General features: G+C 42.2%; 1 protein-coding gene across 14 annotated transcripts in view; it reads left to right on the top strand.

Annotated features, from left to right (window-relative positions):
* Positions 1-12,493, top strand: part of dlgap1a (discs, large (Drosophila) homolog-associated protein 1a) — a 79,537-nt gene that overhangs the window by 17,010 nt on the left and 50,034 nt on the right. The window lies entirely within an intron of this gene.

Consider the following 12,493-nt stretch of genomic DNA (forward strand, 5'->3'; position numbering starts at 1 on the left):
TCTTGAAGGGTCAGCTGGGGCCAGGGGCCGGCAAGGGCGACAGCCAGGTGCAATCACAAAAGCAAAGATCTGAGGAAAGGAGAGGAAAAGATAGAAGGAATACCACCATGTCACACACACTTGCGAAATACCACCGTGTCACACACACTTCTACATGACAGTGGGCTGCGACATCAGATTCGGACACGGAGTCTTCCACATGCTGGCAGAACAGTTAGTTCCTCACTGTTCAGCCACAAAAATGGATTTTGGATTTATTTATATATATATTTAGCCAGTTATAGTCAGACTGGTGAATTTGAGGAGGCGGTGAGATGGCCATGAGCCAAGAGGAGAGGTCCCTGTGCCATGTGCAGACTGGGGAAGGGAAAGCAGAACAAGACACGTGGGATTGGTTGGCCCAGACGAACTGACAAGCTTCTCATCACATTAGCAAGTGATGTCGAGAGGCTGCGTTGTCAACATGGCTGCCTGATGTACTGAATTTCGGAAAAACTGCCCATTTTGAACTTCAAACTTCGCTTCCTGCATTACACTAAAGTGACTCCTGTCAGCCCCACAGTGTGTATGGAGGGAGGAGCCTCATTACATACTGTGATCCCGCTCTCTGCAGAATCAGATCCTGGGGCAGGTTTATCTAAATCAGGAGCCTAGGACTGACAGCTAATTACCAAACCTTGTCTCTCCTCTCTCAGGTGTGTAACGGCAAAGAGAGGCACCGTGGTCCTCTAGCGTAACTGTCTGTGCTCTAGGTCTAGGTTCTAAGTCTTAGGTCCGTGACGGATTTTGGACACAATTTAATCATAATCTAGGTCACTTGAGCATTAAATGTACTTTATCACAGTGTCATAAATTCAAAGGAGGTTGGAGCAGTCATAGAAGATTTTTGATTGCCTCGTTCTCAGACGTACAAAAAAGGCATTAAGATACTAATGTTCCTGGCGCTGTTCTACTCCAGCCACTCGGGCATGTATGCCTCTGTGTTAGCTTTGAACATTTTTTGATTTGCTTCTCTCAAACCCAATCAGCAGTTCTCTCACTCTGGGCCAAGAGCATCTTTGTCATCTCGTCTGAATAAAGCAGACGCGTGCGGCATGTTGGGTCATGTTAGCATATACCTCGGCGGTGCGTGGCAGGCGTGGAACATCAAAGGTGGAGTGACCTATGGACACTATAGCTGGGTGGATGGGAGACGGACTCCAGAACTGTTGAAGAGCCTTGCTAGATTCTGGTGTTTGTTTATTTATTTGTTCAGCTTTGGTGTTGTTTGTGCTGCTGCTGTCATCGCTGTTTAATTCTATTTGCCCGTGTATATGCTAACATGACCTAATAGCAAAAGACTCACTATAATGCTGTGCAGTCACTGCACTGGCAACAGGGTCAGATCGCGATGAGCTGGTGGAACAAGCCCCCTTTTATTATTTACACATTCATATTGACCTTTATACGGAGTCATAGAGGAACAATGAAACTTTGTCAAGTCCTTCATGATGACCATAAAGGGAGAGGGGGGGGGGGGGGGGAGAGAGAGAGAGAGAGAGAGAGAGAGAGAGAGAGAGAGAGAGAGAGAGAGAGAGAGAAATGTATTATTTAATCTGACTGTCAATAGGACTGGCGCAGTGCTTTAGCACTGACGTTTTGTCTAATTACACAACACTGGAGATGATGACTACACAAAGATGGAGCAAATATATATATTTAAATAATTTAAATCACATTTGGCCTGCTATGATCCAGTATATAAACTGAATGTGATGCACCCATCAGGAGTTGCAGAATTACACAGCTTTCCTATAATCCTAAAATCATGTATCCGCGTTGAGCTGTTTTTTGTTGTTTTTTTCTCCTTTTGCTAGAGAACAGCCCTCCTGTGGCATGTGTATGCGGAAGCAGCACGGTGTGATTGTAATGAGTGTACCCCAACACCCGGCAGCTGGCTTGGCCCACTGTACATTCGATTTGCCCCCCCCCCCACCGCCCGTCCTGGGAGTGTACCAATATCAGCATCCTGTTTGGCTGTGAGTCACCATGCAGGGAGTTTCAACACATGGTGCACCTAAAGAAAGCCACCGCCCTCCACATCCCCTGTCTCCTGGGGCTTCCGGCTTCCTCTTGTAAGGCTTGATTAGGGGCTGTAATTACTGTGATGCATAGTGGGAGCAGAGAAGGCCCAGCTGACTCATACCAACAGCAGTCGGGCAGAATGAGCACCCCACCGGGGCAAAGCTCCAGGCTTTAGGGTTAATGCATCCACGTCATTACTGAGGCACGGGGCAGATAATGTCTTTAAATGTGATTAGGTGGGATTTTGTGTGTGTGTGTGTGTGTGTGTGTGTGTGTGTGTGAGAGAGAGAGAGAGAGAGAGAGAGAGAGAGAGAGAGAGAGAGAGACGCAGGTGAGCTCTCCTGTAAGCATGTGTTATTGTTCTCAGCATCATTTTTTATAATAAAATTCAATGCACTATACTTGAGTGTATGGTTTACTATATCATATTTAATTGTTTGACTGCACTCAGACAGCCTTAGATCCTAATTTTAGTTTTTTAAGCTTTAAAAGAAAATGCCTGTCTTAGTTATGACAGAGGAGAACAAAATGCAAATGCTAATTCCATTTTCAGCTGAACCTATGGCTTGAAACTCATGGTTAATTACAGTGACATGACAGCAAAAACATGAATTCCAAAGGATCTACAACCAAGTTCTTAACACGATCATTTTCATTATATTAATAGCTAATATTAATATGTCCAATTACTTTTGGCACCCTTATACACATGAAATAAGAGAGTACATCCCTTTGCGTTAAATCTGACAGCTGTGCACTTCATCATCATTGCTACATTTCAGTTCCAGCGTAAATCATAACTGTCCAAGTACTTACACACTGTCCCAAAATATACAGATGTCACTGTACATTAAATTTGATTCTCAGTGATTGTCACAGTATCCCAGAACTACACCAGCCCTGGGCTTCATGTCTATTACAGTTGTGAAGTCTGTGAGGCCACTCTGGCGGTGATCCAGCCATGTGTGTGTGGGGGGGTGGGGGGGGTGGGTGTGTGTGTGTGTGTGTGTGTCTGTACTGAGGATAAGGGTGTTCTGGGAGACTGGCGTCAGCAAGGTGCCAGTCTTCCTGCCTACTCTGTGCCATCTCTCAGTGGTACGGCACCAATGTGTGTGTGTGTGAGTGTGTGTGCATGTGCGTGAGTGTGTGTGCATGTGCGCGTGCGTGTGTGCGAGTGTGAATGTTCGTGTGTGCGGCCGTGCGTGTGAGTGTGTGAGTGCGTGCACGTGTGCGTGAGTGCATGCGTGTGTGTGCGCGTGCATGTGTGCGTGAGTGTGCGAGTGTGTGCATGTGAGTGAGTGCGTGCGCATGCGTGCCTGCGTGTGTGCGTGTGAGTGCGCGCGTGTGTGTGTGTGTGTGTGTGGAGATGAGAGCTCATTCAGAGGCACCAGCTATTCATGGGACCTTTTTTTTTCTTTTTTGTCTCACCGTTACACAAGCCAAACATCACTCCACTCTAGCATCCATTCGTTTGCTGGACACGTCAGAAATGGCCGGCTATAAACAGTCCCCGTTTCTCTGTCTCGGGTTGATACCCAAGAGGAAGCTTTCAGAGCTCTGTCTGACTAGCGACCCCTTCCTCGGCTCACGCTGCTGTAGCTGACCTCTGACCCTGTAGCCAGAGGTTGCTTTCTCTGAGCCCACACAAGGTGAAGCACAGGGCAACCCCGAAAGAGACCTGGAGCTGGCGGAGAGGATGGAGCATTCGACCCATTTTCTCCTCGTGGTTGGAGTCAAGGGAGTGAGAAGTCTATTGATATCGGAATTGTTTAGACTGCTTCCAGCGGGGACGCTCCTGGACTGGCTGACTTCACACCTCTCAGTGGCCCTCTCTCTCTCTCATTCTCTCTCCCTCATTCTCTCAAGCTTTATTGGCATGAATGTTACAAGTTACGTTATTGCCAAAGCAAATTAACATAAACAAGAAAGGGGAAATAGGTAGGGAAAAAACAAACGAACATGCATTATCTACAAAATAAATGAATTCCAGTCTTTAATCATCAACATTACCAACCAAGTGAGAAAAAAAATAAATTACTTGATGTCCCTTAGGATGTAACAAATTGCTACCAGTTTTGTTGCTTGCATAATCAGCCCACTCTTCTCTCCCAAGATACAGGCCAGTTGTTCTTTATTACTGCAATCTAGAAATTCAGGGTGGATGCTGCATATGTTCTTATAGAGCAAGAATGGCAGTAAATGCTTAATAGTTGAAAATTAGTAAATGTAGCTCTGTCTCCACCACTCCTGGATGACACTGGGAACACATCCTGTCCTCTCTGGGCATGCAGGTCTGTCCACGACCGCCAGTTTCAGTGGCCTGGCTGTGCTCACTGAGTTAGTACATTGTCAATATTTTCATTAGGTTTTTTGTCTTTAGGTCAGTTAAGTTGCCAATATATAGTCTTGATTTAGGGCCAAATAAAGTTTGTGTTGTGCTTCTCTGGATTCTTTCCAATATGTGATGTATTTTTGTTTTTCACTGGTTACGCTTTGGTCAGGTCTGATTTTTGGGGGAAGTAGGAAGTTGTCCTGAGGCTGTTTGGTGTTTGTAATATCAGCGGTTTTCAGTTTACTGAGACTCAGGGCCAGCTGGCCAGCGTTCTATAATGGACTGAGTAACTAAATTTTACATTACCAAAATTTTGGTGCTCTTTTTTTAATCTTTCGTAGTAGATTGATTGAGTTTTAAATCAGCATGGCATACATTATTTGGTGTTTTCCTCTGTACCCTGAGGATACCTCTACAGAATTCTGTATGCACTGTCTCAGTTAGGCATTTGTACCAAATTGTAACATAAACGTAGCCCATGTTTCCTGCAAAATCAAGACATCAACGTCTCTCTGAGGTTATGTTCACCTTACAAGCCACACATTCTCTCTCTCTCTCTCTCTCTCTCTCTCTCTCTCTCTCTCTCTCTCTCTCTCTCTCTCTCTCTCTCTCTCTATATATATATATATATATATATATATATATATATATATATATATATATATATGTATGTATGTGTGTGTGTGTGTGTGTATATATATATATAGATAGATAGATAGATAAATAGATATATATATATATATATAGATATATAGATATAGATATATAGATAGAGAGAGATAGATAGATAGATAGATAGATAGATAAAATTAAACTTTTCAAACTGAACACAGAGTTTAAAGAACCAATAAATCATTTATATGCAAACCACCAAAAAGTGCACACAATTTTTAAAATTATTTTTACATTTTTTCTACACAGTGCAGGTCATATGAGATGGAGAATCAAATTACTTTGCAATCCTCCAGTGAACAAGTTTATGCTCCATAGAGCAGGTCCCCCACATGGAGGCAGCAAGATTAAAATAGATTTAGTACAGGATCACCAAAACATCCACTAGGGGTCACTATAATGGTTGTTTCATAATGTGAAGAAGAGACATTGGAATCCTGACTTATTGCTCCTTTAAACCTTGAATATTCTGTAAACATATGCAAAAAGACCTCATTCTGTCTGAACGTAGATGTCTGTCTTTTTATTCTGTAATGAGAAAATGTATGAAGTGCAGGTTTTGCTTTATTCACTGAATGTCTGAATTATATACAAGACTGAATTATATACATTACATTTGATGATTGTGATGATTATTATAGCTTTTTATTTCATTTTATTTCTCCATTCGTATTTTAATTACAGCATGTCCGTTTCCATGTCCATTTCTTGGTTGTGTATGTCTTACCACAGTGTATCTCTCTTGCGCTCACTCTCCCTCTCTTTCTTTCTCTCTCTTACTCTTTCTGTGTCTCTTACCCCCGTAGTCTTGCACTGTCTCGCTTTCTGTCAGTAAAGTAGGCGCTAAAATAAGCCCGTGCTCAGCATTTTGCTAATAAATGCTATTTCTGCTTATGCTTTTACAGTGATACAAACCTTTAGCATTGTTTCAGGTACATAAGAAATGCAATGTTTATATAAAATGCCATACTGTGTGGTGATACAGTAATGCAATGTTATATAAAAATACAACAGAGGTTAAAAAGAAGAGGTAATGTTTATATAATCACTGAATATAATAAGTTAGTTTTCATGGTAGTGGTTTTGGCCTTCCTGATATCTCTGTGTCCATATCTTAGATGAGAAGCAGCATCTACTCTGTGGCCAAATTACAATCACACTCCATGCATGTTAACCTTATTTAAGGTCTGTGCTTTGTATTTAAATACAGTGTACAGCTGCCTAATAAATTACAGTAGCCTAAATTTAAAAGTGGGTACCCAGTGCAGTATTGTGTGGGGAAGCTGATGTCTAGACTCACCGTTCCTAGTTATAGGCCTGAGTGGGTCAGGGGCTGGTTGATTGTCATGGGATAAACATGGGATGTCATGGGATAAAGGTGGCATGACAACAAGAATGCAAGAATAAAATGCTATTTTTCCTATGCCATAGCCTCCTCCAGCAGTGCTCCTTTAACTTACCGGGTAGAGTAGGTAGAACAAAATGCTAGCAACAAGATCATGGGTTCATGCTGTGAAATGTAAACATATTCATGCGTATTACAGAAATGTTACATTATTAAAAACAAGGGACTATTTCAAATATAAAGAATAATGTCACATTTAGATGAGCCTGTTTTAATATGACACATTCATAATTATAACCGACCTCATTGGCGATGGAAGGACAGTACTTGCGAGGGCCAAAGGCTTTTTTGTTTATTTGGGGCTTGAGCCCCAAATGGTTTGAGCCAGGCCACGAAGTGTTTTTCCTCTAGAATAGCCAGAGGCGTCCGCAACGTTAGTTGAGGGTTACAATTTTGTTGACGGTAATTAATGCTCCCCACTGGCTTTAAAAACACAAACACTTTTGTCTTTGAATTTTTGAAAATGTTACCTAAGGGGTGCAGAAAAAGAGTCATAAATCTTTTTCTTTTATAAGATCACCAAGCACCAGGAGTGTTTCACAGTGAAGAGGGTTAACATATCAGTACAGTTAGCTAGTTAGCTAAGGCAGTGAGCTGACGGCATTATAACGGTATACATGTCTTCCCCTATCTATAAATGAGCTGTTATAGTATCTTGTGTATAGTTCCTGTGTCTCCTCTGCATCTCATCTCCTTCCTACATCTGGCTTTAGTAATGTGCTCCATGCTACACAACCCAGCACGAATTAGGTAACAGATGTGCCAGAATACATTAACTTTGTGAATTACACACTCTCTCTATCTCCCTCCCTCCCTCTGACTTTTCTCTAGGTAGAAATATGCAAATATCTAACTGCTGAATTAGCCTAAGCTTCCTACGCCGCCCGTCAAAAAATGATTGGCAGGCAGGGAGGGGCCTGCGTTTCCCTTTAATAGTGAGTTTAAAAAGTTCATGTGAAAAGGATCAGCATGTTCCCAGAATATAAGATAAGACAAGAAAAGATTCATGTGGATTTGGTGGATCTCAAAACCAGATCTGAGATTGCGCATTTCAACTTGTTTTAGCTCTACATCACTAAGCACAAAGAGAGAAGATTGTGTGTGTGGATGCATACACAAACGCAAACACACACACGCGCGCACACACACACACACACACACACACACACACACACACACACGGATGGGTCGGTGGGTGTGTTTACTGTTTCTGTGTGTAGAATACTGTTTACGGTGTATTGCTATTTTAGATTGCTTGCAGGTACCTGAGCACTATGCAGTTCACTGAATTGTGGTTTCTTCAAATATATCTCTGTACTCATTTAATGGCAACAAAGCTTATTCACACATATATGCGTTCACACACACACACACACACACACAGCTTGATGTCAACCGAGTGGAAGCCTGTGTGACTGAATCAGTGTGTTTACCTGCATAGAGCCAGGTAAACCATTCTCATTTAAACATTTGTGAGAACTGAATGCGCCTACTACTAAAATCTTCCTGGAATACCATGACAATTTCTACTGAAAGACATTTATGAATGTGTCAGTGCATCACGTGCAGTGGGCCTTTACAATGGATTTTGGGTAGAATCTCCTCTTACTCTCTGTACCATGACAATTTGCCATGTCCTAAGGGACTATAGTGAGTATAAAGACAGAACAGCCCATCAGTTCAGCCCTTCTGGGAAATCAGCTCAAGCCATTACATCACCCTCACCAGCGGCAGTTTAGCCGTTTGGGTTATGGAGCCTCATCAAAGATGAGATCTAATGATCAAAGCCAATGATGCTTGTCTGTTTGAATAACGATGCCGCGGAAACAGCTCATCCCCGGCCCGCGTCCTGAGGTTCGGGAAGAGGCCGCCCAATCAAGCGCATTCATTTGATTCCGCGAGCCTAGCAAAAGTTTTGTCTCGCGCCACATCCGCACGCGACTCCCTAGCAGTCATCTTAGCGCCGTCGATATCCGCTCACGCGGCGTCGTTGACACGGAGCTTGATATGCAAATGTTGGGTTAAATCTGAATATTGATTTGATATCCATCTCTGCACAGACCGTGAAAGACGAGTGGAGGTCTCCCTTGAATTACAATAGGCAGTGATGAATTGGAAGTGAGGTTATGGATTTTATATACCGTGAAGGATGATCTAATAGCTCATCAGTAAACCCAGTGGGAAACTGCAGTTTTTGAAGGTTTTATGCAGCGATTCAGAACAAAAATCTGTGGAATTTAATTAATGAATTAATTGCAATTAATTAATTAATACCTACATACATACATACATACATACATACATACATACTCTTAATACAAACTAAGATAGCTGATAAAAGTTTTTTTTCTGTTTAAAGAACTTAATGTACTTAATGTAATTTGTAGCTCTTAATATTTATTTTTTTATTGTGAAAGAACTAATTTTAGCATGAATAGTAATATGCAAATTCCATTACAAAATATATATAAGGTAAGGTAATGAGGTACGGTAATACCCCAAAAATAAAATGAGCATTAAAGCTTAAATGTTTGTGTATGTGTGACTATGTGTTTTGGGTTACATAGTGGGGGTTTAGTCCTGCTGACTAGAGTTAAATTTAGTACTAAGCATCATTTTAATGTTGTTTTCAATCTGGCTCCATCTGTACTGTATAAGCAGTGTAGTGACATGTGTAAAAAGTCTCTCTGCATCCACTGAGGTAGAAGGAAGATGAAAATGTATGCATGGGCATTCTGTCTGTCCTGGGAGCCCCAACCTCTCCATGCTCACTTTTATCCGTGTGAATGTAATGGTGCCATTACTCAGCTGACGCTGGGCTAAGGGCAGGCGAGGCTTGGACGCAGGCCTGAGTCTTCTTTCTTACACCAGCCACCTTGGATGAATCAATCACTGGAAGGGTTTTGAAGAGCTGCATGTAGGGGTGCATCTGCTGCAACCTTGCTCAACAGTCAGCCATGGCTTCCTGGTAGAGTTGAGAGCAGTCAAGCTTCTCTTCCTCATTCAGCTCCCTCAGCTTCTCTCTGGTCCCCGAATGCCAGTCCTCAGCACCTGCCGTGTGGCCATACTCATCATCTAGAGGTCACCTAATTCACTATGAATGGTGAGAGTCGATGGGTTGGCTATATTTTCCAGTTTGATTAAAGTAGTCAGGATCTCTGACCTGGGCATCAAGCACATTTTTCTCAGCTTCTCATCTTTCTCAGCTCTCTCAGTTCCCGAACAGCATTGGTGGACAGTGGTAGGTCTGGTGTGTCATATAAAACATCGGTTTACTCTACAATGTACTGGACAGCCTCAATCCATGAAGCTCATCTGGTCAGGACTGCAAACACTGACAGGAGACAAGTTAAAAGCCTGCACATAGTCCCACAACTCCAAGCAGCACCCTGCAGAACGTCCTTTTTATCAGGCCACAAACCCTGGTGAGGTTCTCAAAGGTGACTGGGAAAGCCTCCAGCACTAAACTAAGGAGATGAGCCAAACGTGCTTGGAGTTGGGAAACGGGCCATGAAGAATGGTGTTGAAGGTTTTTTATATAGCTTACTGTCTGTGATAAAAAGCCCACACATCACTAAAATTGATGTTGTAATTGTTAAGGCATGGTATAACCGAATGAGACACTGTGGCAAAGTTAACTTTTTTCAAGGAAAACAGCATCTGCTGCCAGAGATGGCTTTCCAACAAGTTGCAGAAGACTGGCAAGGACACAGCAGCCACAAGCATCTGTTGTCTCATCTAAAACAACACAGCTGGGCTTCCCCATCTACTACACACTTGATGTCCTCCACATGCTGAGGGAACAGTTGTGGCAGGTAGTCAGAATGAAGATGGAGCTGGAATGGAGTCTCCCTGTTTGCAGTATTTCTGCAAAAACAAAGCCAGCTTGGGGGCTTTCTACAGTGGAATAAAAGCACTGGTAAAATCTAGCACAAGCTCCTTATTCTCCTCTGTTGATAGGGTCTTGGAGAAGGAGGTCATAGTCCAAGTCCTGGATTGTGCTGGATAATAAAGAAAAAGCCTGGGATAAAAGGTTATTCTACCAAATGCATTTTTATCAAATAACCGTGCAAATTAGGTACACGCACACGAGGCTATCACAAATCTCAAATTGGACGTTTGAAGATGTCACTAATATGGGCAGTTATCCGTGAGGTATTTCACAAAGCAAGATTTTGCCAAGATAACTTGAGCCAGAAGTCAATACTGGAGGCGAAGTATCTTCTATCAGACAGTCCTCATTTAGGCTTAAATTATCCAGATAACTTGGAAATTGTGGATCCTGTCTCACAAAGCATAGTCAGTGTTCAGAGCAGCTGCCAGAGTTTCAGAATAAAAATGAACAAATGCAACCATGCTGCACTTGTTTTGCAACCCAGATTTAGGTACTGAAAGCAAGATTAATCCCTGTGTGTGGGAATGAAGCATTTGTGTTAATGTTCAAGCCCATGAAATGAAGAGGAGCCTTAACTGACATACAGTTTTTCCTGGTAAAAGTGACCCAAATCCAATTATCAGCCCAAATCTGATATTTTTGTTGCTTGATGCAGCACGCTCGACCAGAGGTAGACAATATTATTAAATTGAGACTCCAGTAACAGCCACTAGAATAAAGATAATGCTCGTGTTAATCTGCAGTGGAGACTGGATGCAAATTCTGGGAAAAAAAGAGCATGAGTGCGAAGAGGCGAAACACAGCCAAGCTTTTAATGAAGGGTCTCTGTGGAGATAGCAGCCACTGCACGTCATTGTTTGCGGGGTCTGTTACCTCACTATCTCGCCACTGAAATCGTCCCTCACTCTTGTCGTCCATCTTTCTTACCAGCAGTGCTACATTGTGACAAAGGTTGTGCCGGATGGACATAAAAGCCTGTGTTCATAGATATTTCAGAAGAAATGGCTGAACGCTGCCATAGGAGATCTTGGCTGCAGTGTCAAAGAAAAGTTAAAATCTGAAAGCAAGGTTTAAAGAAAAACTTGTTTACCTCTGGATGCCACATGCCACAAGAAGCATTGTGCTTTTGGACATGTGAATCAGTTTAGGAGCATGATCTGTTCAGACCAATGTTGAATGTAGGTTACATTAAAAAAAAGTATTGTGAACAGCCTAACACAAAAAAAATTGGATATGGTCAGAAAATTGGATTTGGGCTACTTGCTGTGTGAATGTAGCCCTTGTGAATGATTTTACAACCCTGAACTCGGAATTCCATCAGAGTTCTGCCAGCATAGATTTGGTCTGGGTCTGTTTATCAGCCATGATGATTGAACTTGAGTGGTGGCAAAACCTCTTGTAATACCACACCCAGACTTCAACCAAATGCTCATGTTTTGGTTTAGTTACTTTCTTATTTATTTTTTTTATTCCTTACTCAGTTTTATTGTTCTACTTGATCTGTACTCCTCGGCACAAAAGGAAATTAGCGCCTTGTTGTTTTATTTGAAGGCATGCTGGTAATTTTTTACGGAACTCCCCAGGGACAACTGCATTTAATTTTTTATCTTTGAGAAAAAAATATCATAATCTGTAGCCACAGATTTGTTAACTGTACCCTTATATTTCATTCCTTTATGTATCATTTAATAATAAACATAAGGTCGCTAACTAGGGTAAATGCCTGTCACAGTAGTTCTGTAATGAGCAGCGCTCATCCATGGCCCTTTTGAATACCTTCACCAGCTCCTTTAGAACACCCAGCATGCACCTGCAGTCTCTGTTGACTTCATTTCATCCTTAAGACACACTTTATAGACATACAATTACAGACTGCTTTGTATGGTTTCCATGCACGGTTTATCAGCCGCCCTGTACTCCATTCATCAATGGTCAGTTGCTCACCACACCATATTTGGTGAACCATTCTCAACACAGCAGTATCCATAAACTGAATACTGATGTAGGCCTAGAGGATAGCTAATACAGATTCGCATGTGGCAATAGATGGGAAAGAGGTTAAATGTACACTGACATAAGGTGATTTGTGTGTGTGTGTGTGTGTGTGTGTGTGTGTGTGTGTGTG

This window comes from Electrophorus electricus, chromosome 11, assembly GCF_041902795.1.
Source record: "Electrophorus electricus isolate QZ-2024a chromosome 11, ASM4190279v1, whole genome shotgun sequence".
In the NCBI taxonomy this organism is placed as follows: domain Eukaryota; kingdom Metazoa; phylum Chordata; class Actinopteri; order Gymnotiformes; family Gymnotidae; genus Electrophorus; species Electrophorus electricus.